This window comes from Erpetoichthys calabaricus, chromosome 2 (assembly GCF_900747795.2).
Source record: "Erpetoichthys calabaricus chromosome 2, fErpCal1.3, whole genome shotgun sequence".
NCBI classification, from domain to species: domain Eukaryota; kingdom Metazoa; phylum Chordata; class Cladistia; order Polypteriformes; family Polypteridae; genus Erpetoichthys; species Erpetoichthys calabaricus.
The window spans coordinates 102,439,334-102,458,212 of NC_041395.2; positions in this window are offsets into that span (position 1 = coordinate 102,439,334).

The window sequence follows — 18,879 nt, forward strand, 5'->3', positions numbered from 1 at the left end:
AGCCCCCATCTACCTAAATACAGTCCCCATTGCATAGTTATAGTTACATGTTTAGGTGACATATTCTTTGTTTTAAATGATATGAGTGTTGTTTGTGTGTAGTTTTAAAACTCAATTTAGGTTTTGCCCTTCCTGAAGATATTCTGTTTTATGTAATGCAATTTCAAATTCCCAAGTCAAGTAAATCTTCTTTTATGCGCTTTTTATAGCTCAAGTGGCACTCAATTGGCATCTGGTGTAGCTATCCCCTGAAACACTTAAAAAACAAATCATAGCTAAGAAGACAGACAGAACCTTACTGATACCTGAAAAGAAGTGTTTTATGTATAACATATCTGATTACAAAGTGTAATGTTAATCAGCAATAGATGTCAAAATTTTAAGTTGAGTATAAGAAGCCTGGTAATACAGTTATTCCCAGACCTGGATTAAAAATTAGAATTCATACAAAAGAGAAGTTGCATCTGCTTCTACTTAATTTGATCAGTACAGCAGCAGATAACGAGGTTGAGAGCAGAGGGGAAGATAATCTAAGTAGTCCCAAGATGCTTTTAAAGATATATTGTATGTCTTCCAGAGACACTTTAACATCATTTGGTTTTGTGTAGTTGAGGATGTCAGGGGAAGCACATTTCAAAGCATTCGTTAGCACGTGTGTCAAGAGGAAGAACACAAAAGTAATAGGAAGGAGAAACAGGAATGGTTCTTACAGGGATGTAGGGACATAAAGAAGCAAAGCCATATCTTCAAATACAAAAATTCAAAATCTGAATTGGATTATTCCTATAATTAGAAGCCAATGGTAGAAGTGAAGCAACGGGCAGTAAGAGTGAAGTGTGATCAGAAAACATCAGTCAAGCAGCTGCTCTTCTTGAGAATCTGAGGAGGTCTGATATCAGTTTCTGGATTCCCTGTAAGGAAAAAAATGGTAGCAATTTAGCAAAGAGAAGAAAAACAGCTTGACCAATGAGCTAAAAGGCATCAGTACATCGAAAAGATCAAATCATGCGAATGCTCTGATGAAAAGAGAAAATCATCTTGGATCAAACCAAGTTTCCTGAGATTGTCCGGTGGTGAAAGTATGGCATTGTCAAGGACAGTGTATATAGAAAGATCTATGGGATGGAAAACAGAAAGCGAGTAGAACATATCAGACTCTGTCACCAGATGTTTAGAAAGTGCAAAGTTAAAGGGGTAAGCAGAATATGTACTATGGTGATTTACAAGTTTATCCACTCAAAATCAGCATATGTATTCTTTGAAAGCAGTACAGCTTCCACAGGGGATAAGCCTAAGATAGTGTTTATTCATCCAAGAAGAGATGCCAGTGAAGCATGAGAAAGCAGAAAAAACATTATTAACTGTAATGATTATAAGTATCCATCTATCCATCCATTAAGCAACCTGCTATATCCTAACTGCAGGTGTTGCGGGGGTCTGCTGGAGCCAATCTCAGCCAACACAGGGCGCAAGGCAGGAAGCAGACCCCGGGCATGGAGCCAGCCCACCGCAGATGAGTATAAGTATTTAACTCACAAAATACCAATGACTGTATTTTGTATTAATCATGCTGCAGAGAACTATATGATTTTATACTTCTATATGATCTGATCTGCATTTAGGTAGGAAAGGAATTATGCTTATGCACAGAATATGAGACTGATTTAATTCTTCTATGTGAATGTGCTAACTTCTTGATATTAACAGAACACCCTGTGATATTATGAATCACTGTGATCGTTTTCTTCACTCTTGCTTAAAAATATAAGACAAAATTGTCATTTATGAATTAATAAATAAGGATTATTAATCTAATCAAACAAATATAATCTAATGAAAATATTAAAGTTATAAGAATGTAATCTCTTTATAACTAATGCAATGAACTTTAAGAAAACTGCTTAAAATGGGTTTGTGTGTGTGCACTGAGATGTCACAGTCTTTAGATAATGTAGGTGCCTGGTACTGCTTTGTTTTTCTGTACTCCTAAATGTCAGAAATTAAAGATGTAACCCTAATGTATGTATGACCTCAAAATAAACTGTTATGTTTTTTTCTGTTCTCTCTTTGGCTAATGAATAAGCTAGGTAATATAAAGAGGAATTTTTTCTTTTAAGCAAGACTGTCTGTTCTGACCAGCCAGTGGCACTGAGCTTGGGGGGGGTAGGTGGGCTCCAGTCTCTTCGGAGGTATGGCGGGGGGTGGGCAGTCCCACAATCTCTCTAACTCACCAAGAATAAAGAATAAAGAAATTGCTTTTAATTTTAAATTGGTGTTTATCTCGTCGTTTTCCGACTTCAGCGCTCACAAGCAGTTTGAGATTTCATTTGAAACATGTGTATAATCAGTTTAGAGGAGTTAATTGAAGCTATGAGAAATACATGAGAACAAACAGAAAGAGAAACAAGAGTGAAGAGCCCAGCACCCTTCCTTAAGGGCACACCAATGGAGAACCTTTAAGGAAGGGACTGAAGTTAGACCAATAGACACTGAAGGATTGGACCTAAAATATTCTAATGTAGAACATATGGTTGCAAGTACAGTATATACAAAGAGAAAAGAGATAGGTAGATAGTAATGAAAGACTGATGAATGAATGATCAGGACAGAGGAGAAAGAGAGAAATGTATCTCTGAATGTGGCAAAGAATATTTGTGATGGAGAGTGAAAAAGTGGACTGACCTTTGCAGACATCAAGTAGAAGGGGACCTTGCAAAACTGACTGGGAGAAAAAAACAGAGATATTTGTATTTGATAGAAAAGACAGGAGAGAAAAAGGATGATAATTCTAAATGTCGGTAAAATTAAGAGTTACTTTAGAATTGGGATCATGGAAGCCTTCTTGAATTCCAAATGAAATGAAATTATGCCCAGTGTTGAATTACGAGAGAAATGATAGTGAAATTAAAGAGGTGGTAGGTATTTGCTTACAAAACAGCTCTGAAATCTGAGAACCATGCTGCCTTCTGGATATTTCTGTTTTGTACATATCCCTATCTAGTTAACATGTTGGTTTTTAATTTCTCATAATCCTCAACTTATTTAGCTTCCAAGATACAGAAACCTTTGTGCACATTCATTGTTAATCATAATACAACTGGCGTCTCCATTGATGACGATACCAACCATATCTTTTGGTTGACCCTTCAAACATTTTAGGCTCCCTTTTGAATTATCAGGGTTGTATTTACACTCGGTGCTTCAAACCTATACTTGTTAGTGTGTAGAAGTACAGCCTAGCTTATTAAATTCTGCTATTTTCAAAACAGTTGATGTGATTTTATGCAGGTTATTTGGATTAGTACTGTAACTTCTTTCAACTGGATAATGATTGCCTACACACATTTTTCCTTATTAATCCTTTCTGTAATTTTCATTTATCTTCTTTCTTTTTAGTACCCCTGAGGATTACTTTTTTAAAGTTGTGTCAAGACTCTGTTTTGTACAGATTTTCCATCTTTTTAATTAAGTTTTGAGTAGCTTAATGTTTTTGTTTTTCTTTGTTTCTTTCTGTATTTTGCATTTTTTAACTCTTTTTTGGATTTTTTTCTTTCTGCTTTGTATTTTTTTTCTGTCTTTTGAGCAAGCACTCTGCTTCTTTTGTCTCCTTCAGATTTACTGACAACATGTTTACTTTGTATTGCATACTATTACCAGTCACCTTGTAAGATAGCAATTTCTGCCAATCAAACAGAATCTAAATAGATCTGCCCATTTCATACAAGGTAAGCAATTTTCAGAAACAGAGTAGCTGGTCTAAGGGAGTTTGTTGTCTGCCTTGTATGTATCTTAATGCTATGTCACATTACGTAACATTTCCAATGATTTTCAGTTGTAACTTTCACTTGCATAATCTTTCAGAAGTCAAAGGCAGGCAATCGTGAAGACAGTTGTTAATGTGACATATCCAACAACTCACTCCAACTATGGAATCAAACCTGTTTGATTTTGTCTTTAGTCATAGAGATGGGCTTGATGTGCATGAGAGCTAACAACCAATGAATTCTCATCGAGAAATTTAATTCATAGAATGCAGCAAAAAGGAATAAGGAACACAGTGGCTTTGGACCTCACAAACAGAGGAAAAGATCATCTGTTTGATGTTGTGTGTTGTATGTACTATAACAAACTGCAAAAGAACAAACAAAAAAGGCAAAAATGTCACCTGAAATGACCATCGGTTTTAACCCTTCATACAGCTACAGCTCTGTTAGGTGGCACACTATTGGCTGTCACAAAAAGCGGTGAGTTTGACTGTGGATGAAGGTCGGCACTCAGTTAGCAAATGTTACATGGGCAGTGATTTTCACTCCTTTAAATTGAAATGGTCCAGCAATTGATGATCTACAACTCTGACATCCCTCATGACTACAACTCCCGTAATGTGACTTTGTTTTTAAGAGCTTAAACTTGGAGACTGAGGTGAATTCCAAGAGTTTTAGAAGATAAGATTGCATTATTGTAATCCTGTAGTTACTATTCATTTGCTGTCCATTTGTAAGAGTAGCTGCTACCTTATTTGACATCTCTGTTTCATTACATAGTCAAAGGGAACAAATATTTCACTAAGCTTTGTTCATCAAACTCTTTTGAAGTTTTTCTTTTCTTTTAATTTTCATATACTGTTGCTGAAATATTTTATGTGAAGGCTTTCAGATAAAGGTGAACTTATTTCTATCCACATTTACTGCTCAGTCACCATGGAAACGCTAGGCGCATCTCTCCACTGGAAACTTAGTAGATACAGTATATTATACTATATATTGATGTATTTGACACACATTCTGAAAAATGTATGCATTTCTCTGCTTTGCTGACATTGTTGAGAAAATGACTTCGCATTTTTGACAGTTAGGTGTTGTCATACATCCTGAAACACTAAAATTATGTTTATTTTTAATAAGTGCTTCTGTATTTTACTGCAGTCTATCCATCAATTTTCTATTACAGTAGGGCTGCTTAATTACTATTTACTTAGGTTAATTAATATGATACCAGTCATGCAACAATGTATATTTTTTCTCAAAAACCAATCAAAGGGCTAAGTCTGGCTTGGTAGTCACTAACTGAATAGCTTTATCTTACAAAGACATGGGAAATCAAAGCCAGATGTTAGCTGCATCGTATATAAGGGGGGGACGCACCCCTAAATGGAACCTTAGCCTATCACAGGTTACAAAGCTATTTATGATATTTCTTTCTTTCTAGCAGAATTGTCGTTTAAAGTATTTTATGTTTAGGCTATTAGAATTGTTAACTTATTAAGCTACAGTTAACTCAAAACCAGTCAGTATGGATCATAACAAAAAATGAGATGTGTGGCCCTACAATTCCAGTTCTTAAATCATTTCACTAGCTTCTAATTTAGTCTAGAGGCAACTTTAAAATCATTTTTTGTCAGAAAAGAAGTCATAAGTGGTTTATATTACTTCTCAATACTGATATTCAAGGCCCTACATTTCAATCTCAAGATGCAGGTCAATATATAATTTCAAGGACAAATATGTATCAGTTTGAATTTTTGTGTATTTATGCTATTTTTGTTCATTTTAGTTAATTATTTTTCATATTTTTGTTTTTTTCTGTCAGTTTCACTTATCATTGTTTTTTTGTGTTCTGTGCCCTTAAGTGTGCCACAAATCCCTGTCTTTTGTGAGTGGTGCCCCAGGAGCGAGCTCACCCTGATGTTATGACTACTGGGTCCTCCTTCTGGCTATTTATTTCCTGTCAGAATTGAGGCATAGCAGTCAAATACTGAAGTTGTTTGGAGTTGTTCATAAGTATTGTTTCCATTTGAATCTACTGATTTTTGACATGTTTTTGGATTGTGTTGTGAGACTTGTTAACTTGGGATTGTCTACTGTTATATTTTTCCATTTTGAAACATAAATCTTTGCTTGCCCTTTTTGAGAACAAGCCAGGGGTTTGTGGTCACCCTCCTCCTTGCAGGGATTTTAAAAATATTTGTGTAACATTTCCTTACATTTTGTACTTTCAAGCTATGTTACTATTTTTGAAGCCTGCTGAACTGGAATCCAGCAGTTATCATTTGGAGTAAGCTGGAGAAGGGTGGTCCTCTTCTTATCAGACTAGTGAAGGTCATGGCCTACCTTATGTGGAGCTTTTTCGAACTCTCCAATCACAACCAAGACTAATGGAAAAGGCAGGGCACCCAAATTCTGCCTAATAACATTGGAAAAGTTTCATGGGCTTCAGAATTTAATATTAAGGTTTATAATTTTAGCATTTAATGCTAGTTTTATTGTGTTCTTTTATTGCATTTTACTTTAACTACAATTACCATAGGCGCATATAGTTGGAAGAATAATCTGGTTAACTCTTTGGAATTACCTGGACCTCCATATGAACTACTCATAACAATGTGGTCTAATCTTCAACTAAGTCACAGTAATAGTCAAACACACTCTGCTTGAAATGACGACCAACAAACAAATGAACTTCTTTTGTCAAAACTAAACACATTGCTTAAATATTCACAGTTTATGTTTCAAAAAACTATTTAAATGTTATTTCTTATAAGCTAATTACAGTGGAATGTTCCAGTCAATGAGATTCGACTGGTGGTGTGGTGTCATGACCTATAAAAAGGGCAATAAGGTTTGTGTGCTATTATTTTCAGCAAATTATACTTGTATGGTGACTTAGTTGAAGATATTTATGAGTAAATTTTTTTAACAATCACTTTTAATCACCAGCACTGAATGTACAAGAGCTCTGCTTGGTAACTTTGGAGCTGCTTATAACAGAACACAACATCACATACAAATAACATACGGTAAACAACATACATTAAAAAAATATACATTATAAACAGTTGCAAAATAGTGCAGTTTATGAAGGTAATATGAAGCTGAAGTAAAAATAAAAGTGTGTGTGTGCGTGTGTATAGTATGTATGCTATGTACACACACACACACACACACACACACATACATACACCTCTTCATACTGTGTATTAAAGAACACACAGATAAGCGGGGAATACAGGCTAAAAAACAATTTAGGTGACTATTAGTTTTTAGTTTTAATTGTCCTAAAGGGTTTACCAGAGGGGAGTTTTTTGAACAAGTGATGACTTGAGTGAGATGAGTGGGTAGTGATCCTTTTGACATGGTTAGTGATAATTGATGCATACAGGTCTGCCACAGAAGGAAGAGAACAGCCAATTATTTTCTCCACAGACTGCACAATTTATTTTTCAAGCAGACCATTGCTGAACCAAATGAGACAACAATGGAAAATGTGATATAACCTTCAATTATGGCGGGGTGGAATTCTACTAGGATGGGCTGGAAAATAAAAAGTACATCTGCTGCTGAGCCTTCTTACTGATGATGTGGTATTAATGCCCCAGCTTAGAGTGCTTGTGATAGTTGTGGCCAAAAATGTAGAGGTTTCCAACATACTGACTGTAGAATCATTAAGTTATAGAGGGAGAGGTTGAAACTTCTGTTTTCCATCCGTCCATCCATTATCCAACCCGCTATATCCTAACTACAGGGTCACGGGGGTCTGCTGGAGCCAATCCCAGCCAACACAGGGCTCAAGGCAGGAAACAAACCCTGGGCAGGTCGCCAGCCCACCACAGAACTTCTGTTTTGTGAAAGTCAATTACCGTTTACACTGTTTTCGTGGTATTGACAACAAGATTATCAGTAGCACGCCAAGGCAAAAGACTTGGTCACAAGTCACCTCCTTTAAATATGCTGTTTTATTTCCATTATTAAGTAATTCAATGATGATGTTGTCATCAGTGAATTTAATGATTTTTACTAAAAGGTCAGTGGACCTACAGTCATTGGTGTACAGGGTGTGGAGTGGAGGGCAAGTACACACGCCTTGAAAAGCATCTGTGCGGATATAGAGACTGAGACAATGGGAACCCATCCAAATATACCTTTTCCTGTTTTAGTCAGAAAACTATAAATTATTTACAAATGGAAGCATTCAGTTCAGTTGGTAGAAGATTAGTTACCAACAGTTCAGGGACAATGGTATTCAAAGCTGAATTACAGGCGTAACTTTCTTTATAGTCCAGATGCTCTAGTAGACCCATGTTTATGGTGTGGTCCACATATCTAATGTATTTGCTATATATGGTAACTGAAGTGAGTCAAGATTGGAGCAGTAACAGACATCAGGTGCATTAGAAATAGACGTTCAAGTATTTCCATTTTGGTTTTATAATTGACCTGCTGAGGCAGTTTATTTTATCTTTTTAAGGAACTGGAGCAACAACAGTAGCCTTTAAAACAATCTGGAATAGTACACCTTGGAAAAGACTGGTTAAAGATGTCAGTGAGGAGAGCAGCCATCTGGCTTGCACAGTATTTGAGTGTTGCAGGAGAGATTGAATCAGGACTTTTTGAGTTCTGTCGTTTGGCAGAGAAGTAACTGGTATCAAAACCACTCAAAGGGATTGTTGATACTCAGCTTCTTGTTCTTTAAATTTTCTGTAAAACTTATTAAGCTTGTCATGAAGGAATGGATCTAGGAGATATCTTTTTATAGCTAGTTACAGACTGAAGTCTCTTCCACATACAGAGAAGCTGGTGATTGCTAAAAACTAAAGCTCATGTTTACTTTTGTTTTTCCTTTTAGCATATCTTATACCATTGTTAAGCCAATTCCTGGAAGTGTTTGTAGACATCATTCCTTATCACCAGTTTTATGGGCTGAACTTTTGCTTGGTGAGGAACCCTTAGGTTTTTTGTGAATCAAGGCGTTCCATTGTTATAAATCACTATAGTCTTGTTGGGAAAGCAAACCTCTTCATAGTGTCTGATATAAGATGTTACAGTTTCAGTCAGGTCATGAATGTTTTCACAAGCATTTTTAAATACATGCCAATCAGAACAAACTAGACAATCTTGCAGTTGTTTAAACTGCCTCATCAGACCTTAAGCTACAGATTTTCTTACTGATTTGGCTGATTTCAGACTTTTTTTATAAGTGGGCAAAAACTGTAGCATTACATGGAGAGAGTTTTTTGTTTTTGTTTTTTTGTTTGTTTTTGTTCTTTATTTCGCCTTATACAATTTCTTGTATTAGGAATTTTGGTAGTTTTCGCATACCCCCTTGGGGTCAGAGCGCAGGGTCAGCCATTGTACAGCGCCCCTGGAGCAATTACAGGTTAAGGGCCTTGCTCAAGGGCCCAGCAGAGCAGTGGCCTATTGGCAGTGACGGGGATTCGAACCGGCAACCTTCGGGATACCAGCGCAGATCCTTAGCCTCAGAGCCACCACTCCACCCCAAATTAATAATAATAATAATTCTTTGCATTTATATAGCGCTTTTCTCACTACTCAAAGCGCTCAGCAATTGCAGGTTAAGGGCCTTGCTCAAGGGCCCAACAGAACAGAGTCCCTATTGGCATTTATGGGATTCGAACCGGCAACCTTCCGATTGCCAGTGCAGATCCCTAGCCTCAGAGCCACCACAGTTACCCGGTGGTGCGCAAGGTAAACCCCAATATGCATCTTTTATAGGATGTTAGCACTGATTCAAGGTCTTTATGTCTTTTAGTGCATTTGATTAGGTGTTTGTATCTGGGAAGCTCAAGGGTTGCATGAAGGATGGCAGCTGGCACCATTACCCAACTGAAACTTCTCCATAACAGAAGAGCAGGGGGAGATGACTTATGAGGTGCGCTAATTCCCCTGAACTGCTATTTGGCAGCCCCCCTGGGGTGTAACAGTCCCTTGGAGTCCCACAGGGCTATATGGGACTTGGTACTGGTTGGCTCAGCCATGTTGGGTTCCAGAGATGCCACCAGGGTGAGCTACAGGACCTGCACAGCCTTTCTTTGGGCTTCTGCCACACCTGGGAGTTTTTCCAGCCATTCCTAACGAGCCACCTGGAGTTCTCCTGGGTGCGGCTTAAAAGGAGCCAGCTATGTCACAGAAGTAAGCCTGAGTCGGATGGAGGTGGATAAAGCTCACCTACAAGGTGTGGAGAAGGAAGGGGGTTGGAAGACTCTGGAAGAAAGAGACAGTGTTATTACAGTGCTTGTGACTGCTGGTATCAGTTCTTGGAGATTACTCTGGATTGCTTTCCCTAAATAAAGGGGGCTTTTGTTGAACAGAATTGCACCAATTTTTAATAATATACAGTAGACCCCCGTGAAGTCGCGGTTCAGAGTTCGCAGCCTCAGTCATTCACGGATTTTTCCTTAGAACCTATCTAATAATTGTTAGCAGAAACCGCAAATATCCTGTGCAATTTTTATGGCTTTTATCGTGGCAACACTGTACTGTAGTGAGAACAGGAAGCAACTGTAGAGGAAAACGCAGCTTGGGATAGTGAAAGTAGCCAATAGAATTTGAAACTGCAAATCCCAGCAGTCTCTGCAGTGGCTCCGATTGGTCTTCTGCTGAGGGTGCTGTGGCTGTTGGGGTCAAAGAATGTCAGCGCGGCTTTTAAAAGGGGGCCAGTGACCAAAAGCAAAAAAAAAGTTTTTGTAATTTGTGTAACAAGTTCCTGTCTCTCTGCCTGCCTTTTGTTGGGTTAGCTGTACTTATTCATTTTGTCTTAGATCATTTCGTGATTGGCATCTGAATTGTCTGCCGTCTGCCTGTGTAGATGAGGATTGTAAGTGGATTCATGGCCATCCTGCAAAGAAAGGAGCGCTCCTGAACCCGTCCACCCATCTTCACCATTTCAGGAACTAGCGGTAGGACTATCTTTACATTCCTATACAACGTGCGGATCTCTGGACTATCTATATTCATCATTACATTTCATCTGCTGCCCGTTTTTCATGAAAGTTTTCATGATTTACTGTGTGTGTTTTCTTTGTGCTTTGCTATATTTAATGTGTAATCGCTGTAAGGGGAACAGGGGTGGTATAGTTGTTTTTATTACATTCTTTATTTGCTGTTTGATTACTGGTTTGCTTTGTTTTTGTCTCTGATTGTGAGTGTGTGCGGGTCGGGCCAAGGCTGGGTGCCTCCCTGGAATCTCCACCATAAAAATAAATCACAGTCTTCTTGACGGTGTGAATCTTAGTGGCACCAGACAGCTACAGCGTTATTCATTTCTCCTTGCTGCTGATTGACTGTGATGCATCTCTAGCTGAGTGTTCTTGTGTTTTCCATTTTGTTCCTCTGAACCCTTATACCAGCACACAGGAGCTGATCAGTCAGTGCCGTACATTCGTTGAGCAGCCAGCTCATGACCACTGCCAGCCCCTTGTGAGCAGGGGGGCTGAACGCACCCCTAGAAGACACGGACACTCCTCAAAAAAACCCTCTTAAAAAACACTGATAGACTACCTTCACATTGCTCCCTTACTTGCTGGGCTTACTTGCGGCTGCTCTGTCGCGTGATATGCTTCTCGTGCAACACTACACTTACTTAAAAGCCTGAACAGCACCTGTCCTTTTTGGCTGATTGCTTTGTTTCTTTCTCCTCCCCAAGACATCCTCTGCTCCTGTTGGGGGTCCCGCTCCCGTTGTGCTCCCCTATGATGTTTGCCTATTCTTTTAAATGAGAACTAACTGCATACTGAACTCATTTTACTTCTGAAAGAGACATATTTGTTTGAAGTGTTTGAAAAAAGTTCCTGTCTCTACAATCTCTCTGTGTTTCTGTGCAATTCTGTGACCCAAGCGTGACATCCTGCAGCACTGCAGCCTCACTGTCCCTGGGATTGAGCCGCTGAACTAGACTAGCCTGCAAGCATCAGCGCTTACCTCTGTGTGCCTGTGTGCAGCCAGTTCAAACGCAGTTGGCTCGGTGATTTCATCCAAGGCGTCAGTTACACCTTGTACATATTGTTCCAATAGTTTTTTAAATAGTTCTTACAGTTCATTAGCAGTGTGTAATGCATTAAACCCCAAGCATGTGGCAGTTTAAGGCTTAAAGCCCCAAGATGCCGTCCAAACGCCCTGCACCTTCGAAGGCTTCTGGCAATGAAAATGCGCTTGCATGAATTACAGTATATATAGTGGTAACATCGGTATTTTACATTCTAGCACTGCGGGAGACATAGCAGTACAGTACTGAGCAGTATATGGGTTTACCTTTACTTTCTTTTTTTAGGTAATGTATTAAGCTGAGTTTGAAATTAAATTAAAGTGATTTGGGGGCATATTTAGGGTTTAAACTATAAAAATAAGCATTTGTTTACCCACATCCAAAATTTGTGGTTTTTCACAATTCGCGGGTGCTCTAGGAACGTAACCCCCTCGAAATCTGGTAGTGTGCTTTACTGTAGAAGCAGATACTGCTGCCTTTTGACCTGTTTTCAAGATCAGCATCTCATGCTGCTTTGTTAAGCAGGAACCCTAGTAGTTCTAATGCAGAGTTGGGAACTGATGCATTATGCCAAGTTTCCACAAAATAAATACACTGAAGTGAGAAAATAATCCTTAGTTCATCGAAGTTCATCAATTTTCTTTTTCACTGATCTAACATCAGATAAAGACTGAATACAGTGGCTCCTGAAGCACATGAGAGATCTGGCATGTGTCCCCCTTCTCTGCTTCAGGTGCTTGTTACTTAGCTGAAAGTCCGTGTTTGCAGTCTGTGGGTTCACAAATAGTAATATTGTATATATGCTTCCTTGTTTAGAAGAAGCTGAATGAAGATCAGTCCCAATTGTCAGCAGCTGATATGAAGTGTAAGTAATCCTCATTTTATTACAAAAAGCAAAGTTACAACCAAAAAGCAGTAGACACATAAGATGTGATCAAACAACTGTGCTGCCCTGATTGGCATCATTTGTCACATAGCTGAAATCCAGATATTTACAAAGAGTTCACAAACCTTTTCTTGCAGCTGTCTTGGGTCGGGTTAACATGCCAATATTCTTAGTGAATTGTGGATAGTCGTGGCTTGAGCCTGTCATATAGTGTGACACTCCTAGTGACTCAGTCATACAGATTTAATTTTGTCTTACATAGTAGGGCTCCTATATTCATGGGAGCTGATAACCAATGAGCCACAAGTACAATGCATACAATGTAGCCACAAAGGAAAAAGGACAACTGGAGGTTTGACAATGAATACAGAGGAGAAGCTTATCTGCTTGATGTTCCATGCTTGTTGTACAATGACAGAAGAAATGAGTGAAAAAAATAGGTGGAGACTTCAGTTGAACTCAACATAGATGGAAAACATTTGTATGACCACTGGCTCTGTCAAGCAGCATGCTATTTGGCTATGAAAATGCATGTAGCTTGCAATACTTTGGAAATATTAAAGTATGGCGAGAAATTGTGAGTGAGTTGTATAATCTGTCATCCCCTTTGATTCTTAATCATGTAATCTGACATCCTCAAAGCAACAAGACCCAGCAACTGCATTTGTTAATTCTAGCATTGTCTACAGCTCAGAGCTATGTAGATTGTAGTCATTCATCTACAGAGTGATCCTTTTTAGATTTCAGCAGCCCATATAAATGTACACTCATTGAACAAATTATTAGGAACACTATACTAGTACCGGCTAGGGGGCCTCCTTTTGCAGCCTCAGTTCTTTGTTGCATGGATTGCAGAACATGTTGGAAACAATACACTGGATCACAGGTAAACATTGGGCATGAATGAGATGCACATGGTCAAGTAACAATTCTTAAACAGTCTATGGCATTCAAGTGATGATTGATTGGTATTAACAGGCCTACGGTGTTATAAGAAAACATCCCCCACACCATTATACTACCACCACAATATTTGACTGTTGACACAATGCTAGTTGGGTGTTTGAATACATGCTGTTGGTGACCCTACCATCTGTGTGTCTCATTGAGATTCATCACACCAGGGTATACTTTTCCACTCTTCAGCTGTCCAGTTTTGATGAGCCTGTGCCCACTGCAGCCTCAGCTTTCTTCTGTTGGCTAACAGGAAAGGAACCCAACAACGTTGTCTTCTGCTGTTGTAGGCCATCCGCAGCAAAGTCCAATGTGTTGTGTATTGTGAGATGCTTTTCAACTCACAACAGTTATACAGAATGGCTATCTGAGTTACTATAGCCTTTCTGTCAGCACGAACCAGTCTGGCCATTTTCAAAAACAAGGCATTTCTATCTTCACAACTGCCATTCAATGGAGGTTTTTATTTATTTATTTTTGCACCATTCTGACTAAACTCTACAAACTGTTGTTCATGAAAATCCTAGGGGATCAGCAGTTACAGAAATACTCAAGTCAGCCCATCTAGCACCAGCAATCATGCTGTGATCAAAATCACTGAGATCACATTTTTGCCCGTTCTTGTGTTTGATGTGAACTACAATTGTAGCTTCTGTCTTATAGCTGAATGATTTTATTTATGTATTGAACATAATTAGCTGATTAGATAATTGCACAGATAAGCAGCTGTAGTTTGCTCTATGCATGTATATTTCTGTTACGAATCGTGATTTTGTCCCATTTTAAAACTATTCTCCTTAATTCTAAATTATTTGGTGCATTTGATATCCTCATTTTTTTCTACCGTCTGTTCTGTGACTTTGCATTTTCAAAGCCATTATTTTGAAGCACATTGTGTTTCAAAGACAGTGATGTGGTGCAACAACAGTCCAAGTTCATGGATAAAAGCTTAAAAAATCTTCAATCTTTGTCATTTAGATAATTAAAGAAAAGACTTTCAAGTAATTAGCACATTGCTTTGGAATTTGACCTAGTGTTTAGCATAGAAATTTTGTTTTGATGGCATATCCATATTACTAACCGAGAATGCTAAACCGGATGATGGACGCAGGCACATCCGGCCATGGGCCGTAGCTGCAAAAAGACGTACTGCGCAGGCGCAAGAAAGGGCGGACGGGATACACACCAAGAGGGGGATTTAACAAGCCCCTGGAACACAAAAAAAAAGAACACAAAACCACCCCACACACCCTACAAGCAACGGACGGGACACACACAAAGAGGGGGATTCAACAAGCCCCTGGAACACAAAACGAACGAAGACGCTCGCGCAACAACAATCCTCACCCACACCCCCCCCCCCCCCCCATCAATAAGAAGTGACACCCAAAGCCACATATCTAAAGGAAACGTCCATATTAAACATACGTCATCTCAAAACCTTCACACTAGGCAGCATAGGTGGATCTCATTAAAATAAAGCACTATTAACCGTTCAACTGGAGAAAAGGCTCCATATTAACAGTGAGTGCGATCCTCCTTATTACTTACACATATTTCGCACGCTGAGGAACAAACAAGTCATGCATACACGGTCACGGGTACAAAACGGTTCGGATCGGATAACGGGACCAAACACACGAACACGAATGAAACCAAAAAAATACACGGTGGCACATACAACGCGCTTCGGAAAATACGTGAGAAAAAATGTCTCGGATCAAAAAACGCAAAGCTCAAGTAACCCCGTTACAGAGACGTGCCCAAATGAACAGACATATTGAACGTAGATGCATACAGCGCGCGTCTCAAAGTGCTGCATCAAAACAAGCACGATTTCAAAAGAAAGAGCTTGCGTCTCAGACATACAAAAAAGGGAGCAAAGCAACGCGCATATGACCGGCCAGAAAACAAGCAAGCAGGACTCAAAAAGCAGAAAGCTCAACTGACCGACATACAAAAACAGACAAGGCACGATACAAACAATGCACGACGTAGAGTGAAACGGACTTTGCGCAAAGCGGAGGCGAATCAATTAAAAATCAAAAATAGCGCGTCACAAATAATGGACATGCAACAACGCGGCACTCAAACACCACAAGCAAAACATGCCCGTCACAGACATCAACGCCAGACGTCTGCTAAACGCTTACGCCAGTTGGCTGACAACGCTTTCAATAATGAGTCCACTATTGAGGAAAATTCATTGGGAATAATGAATGTCATTTGCAATCATTGTCATTCACTTAACTTCACAGAAGAAACAACTGGCAATACAAATAATGAATTTACATGTTGTTGTCAAAAGGGGCAGATTAGACTGACTCCTTTACATTCATATCCTGAATATCTACAGAAGCTTCTAACTAAGGATGTGCCTGAAAGTAAAAACTTTAGGAACTGCATTAGATCCTACAATAGTTCATTTGCTTTTGCATCTACCAGAGTACATATCAGGCCACCAAAAAGCAATGGCCCATACTGCTTTCGCATATGTGGTTAACACAATGCACTATATTATGTCCAAAAAATATTAATGTTAATCACATTATTAACCAGGTCATTTCATTACTTCCTGGAGAGACACGGCTCTTTCTAAGCTCTGACAAAGTTGACTCTGATGACGACAATGAACATCTGAATTTCCCATTAGAATATTTGAACACTATTAACCCGGACGAATGACCACAACACAACCTTACCCTTAAAAACGGAACAATAATCATGCTATTAAGAAACCTTAACACTAAACAGGGTTTATGCAATGGCACACGGTTAGTCGTCAACACCATAACACACGATGTTATTCAAGCAACAGTTCTTTCAGATTCACATGCTAACAATACTGTTCTCATTCCTAGAATTGACCTTACGAGTTCTGACCTAGAATTACCTTTTACATTGAAACACCGACAGTTCCCCATTAAACCTGCATTTGCCATGACCATCAACAAATCACAAGGACAAACCATGGACAAGGTTGGCATCTACCTCTCTGAACCCGTTTTTGGACATGGACAACTTTATTTTGCCTTCTCATGTGTTCGACGTTCATCTCACATTAAAGTTAAAATTAAAAATGATCCATGCCAAGGAAGACTCATTCAAAGACAAGACACCATCTTTACTACTAATGTTGTATACAGAGAAATCCATCCATCCATTTCCCAACCCGCTGAATCCGAACACAGGGTCACGGGGTCTGCTGGAGCCAATCCCAGCCAACACAGGGCACAAGGCAGGAAACAATCCTGGGCAGGGTGCCAACCCACCCCAGGACAAACACAAACACACCCACACACCAAGCACACACTAGGGCCAATTTAGAATCGCCAATCCACCTAACCAGCATGTCTTTGGACCGTGGGAGGAAACCGGAGCACCCGGAGGAAACCCACGCAGACACGGGGAGAACATGCAAACTCCACGCAGGGAGGACCCGGGAATCGAACCCAGGTCCCCAGATCTCCCAACTGCGAGGCAGCAGCGCTACCCACTGCGCCACCGTGCCGCCCATACAGAGAAATATTCCAATAAAACATTACTCTATGCCAAACACTCTATTTTGTATTTATATAGGCATCATCCAAACCTGCACACTATTCTATATCTAATTCATACATCTCACTCTTTGTCATGCCCCAACGCCAGGGGTTGGCGAGCGAAGCGAGCAGGGGGCGGAGCCCCCTAGTTTTTGTTATAATATACAGTGTGGCCAAAAGTTTTGAGAATGACACAAGTATTGGTTTTCGCAAAGTTTGCTACTTCAGTGTTTTTAGATATTTTGTCAGATCTTTCTATGGTATACTGAAGTATAATTACAAGCATTTCATAAGTTTCAAAGGCGTTTATTGACAATTACATGAAGTTTATACAGAGTCAATATATGTAGTGTTGGCCCTTCTTTTTCCAGAACTCTGCAATTCGCCCTGACATGCTGTCAATTAACTTCTGGGCCAAATCCTGACTGATGGCAGCCCAATCTTGAATAATCAATGCTTGGAGTTTATCAGAATTTGTGTGTTTTTGTTTGTCCATCCGCCTCTTGAGGATTGACCAAAAGTTCTCAATGGGATTAAGGCCTGGGGAGTTTCGTGGTCATGGACCCAAAATTTTGATGTTTTGTTCCCCGAGCCACTTAGTTATCACTTTTGCCTTCCAGCACGGTGCTCCATCATGCTGAAAAAGGCATTGTTGGTCACCAAACTGTTCTTGGATGGCTGGGAGAAGTTGCTTTCAGAGGATGTTTTGGTACTGTTCTTTATAAACTTATGAGATACTTCTAATTATACTTCAGTATACTATAAAAGCATCTTACAAAAATATCTAAAAACACTGAAGCAGCAAACTTTGTGAAAACCAATAGTTGTGTCATTCTTAAAACTTTTGGCCACAACTGTATATTGAACTTCTGTAAAAATCTAAAAAAAATCTATCTATCTATCTATCTATCTATCTATCTATCTATCTATCTATCTATCTATCTATCTATCTATCTGTCTGTCTGTCTGTCTGTCTGTCTGTCTGTCTGTCTGTCTGTCTTAACGTTTGACCATTATGGTTTGTGTTTTATGCTCTTTAGCCATATATCTGTTATATCTGTATAGTATGGTCTTCTTTTAAGTAGAAGTGTGCTTAAAAAGAATAAGTGGAATCTGAAATTGAAATAAGTTTCCAAAGCAACAGAAAATTTAAAGCTGCTAAATTTAGTAGTGCTCTTACTTCTCTGGTCAGGAGTGTAGTGGATTCTCTGTGTAAAAGCAGTTTAATGCTTTGGTTAATGGCTACAGTGTCTGTATCTGGGGTGTTTGAACAACTTTTTTTTCTGGTCACTAATTCATATGTTATATCGGTTGGAGACGGTGGCACTGACCAGAAAGCAGGAGACAGAGCTGGAGGTGGCAGAGTTAAAGATGCTAAGATTTGCACTCGGTGTGACAAGGATGGATGGGATTAGAAATGAGTACATTAGAGGGTCAGCTCAAGTTGGATGGTTGGGAGACAAAGTCACAGAGGCGAGATTGCGTTGGTTTGGACATGTGCAGAGGAGAGATACTGGGTATATTGGGAGAAGGATGCTAAGGATAGAGCTGCCAGGGAAGAGGAAAAGAGGAAGGCCTAAGCGAAGGTTTATGGATGTGGTGAGAGAGGACATGCAGGTGATGGGTGTAACAGAACAAGATGCAGAGGACAGAAAGATATGGAAGGAGATGATCCGCTGTGGCAACCCCTAATGGGAGCAGCCAAAAGAAGAAGAAGAA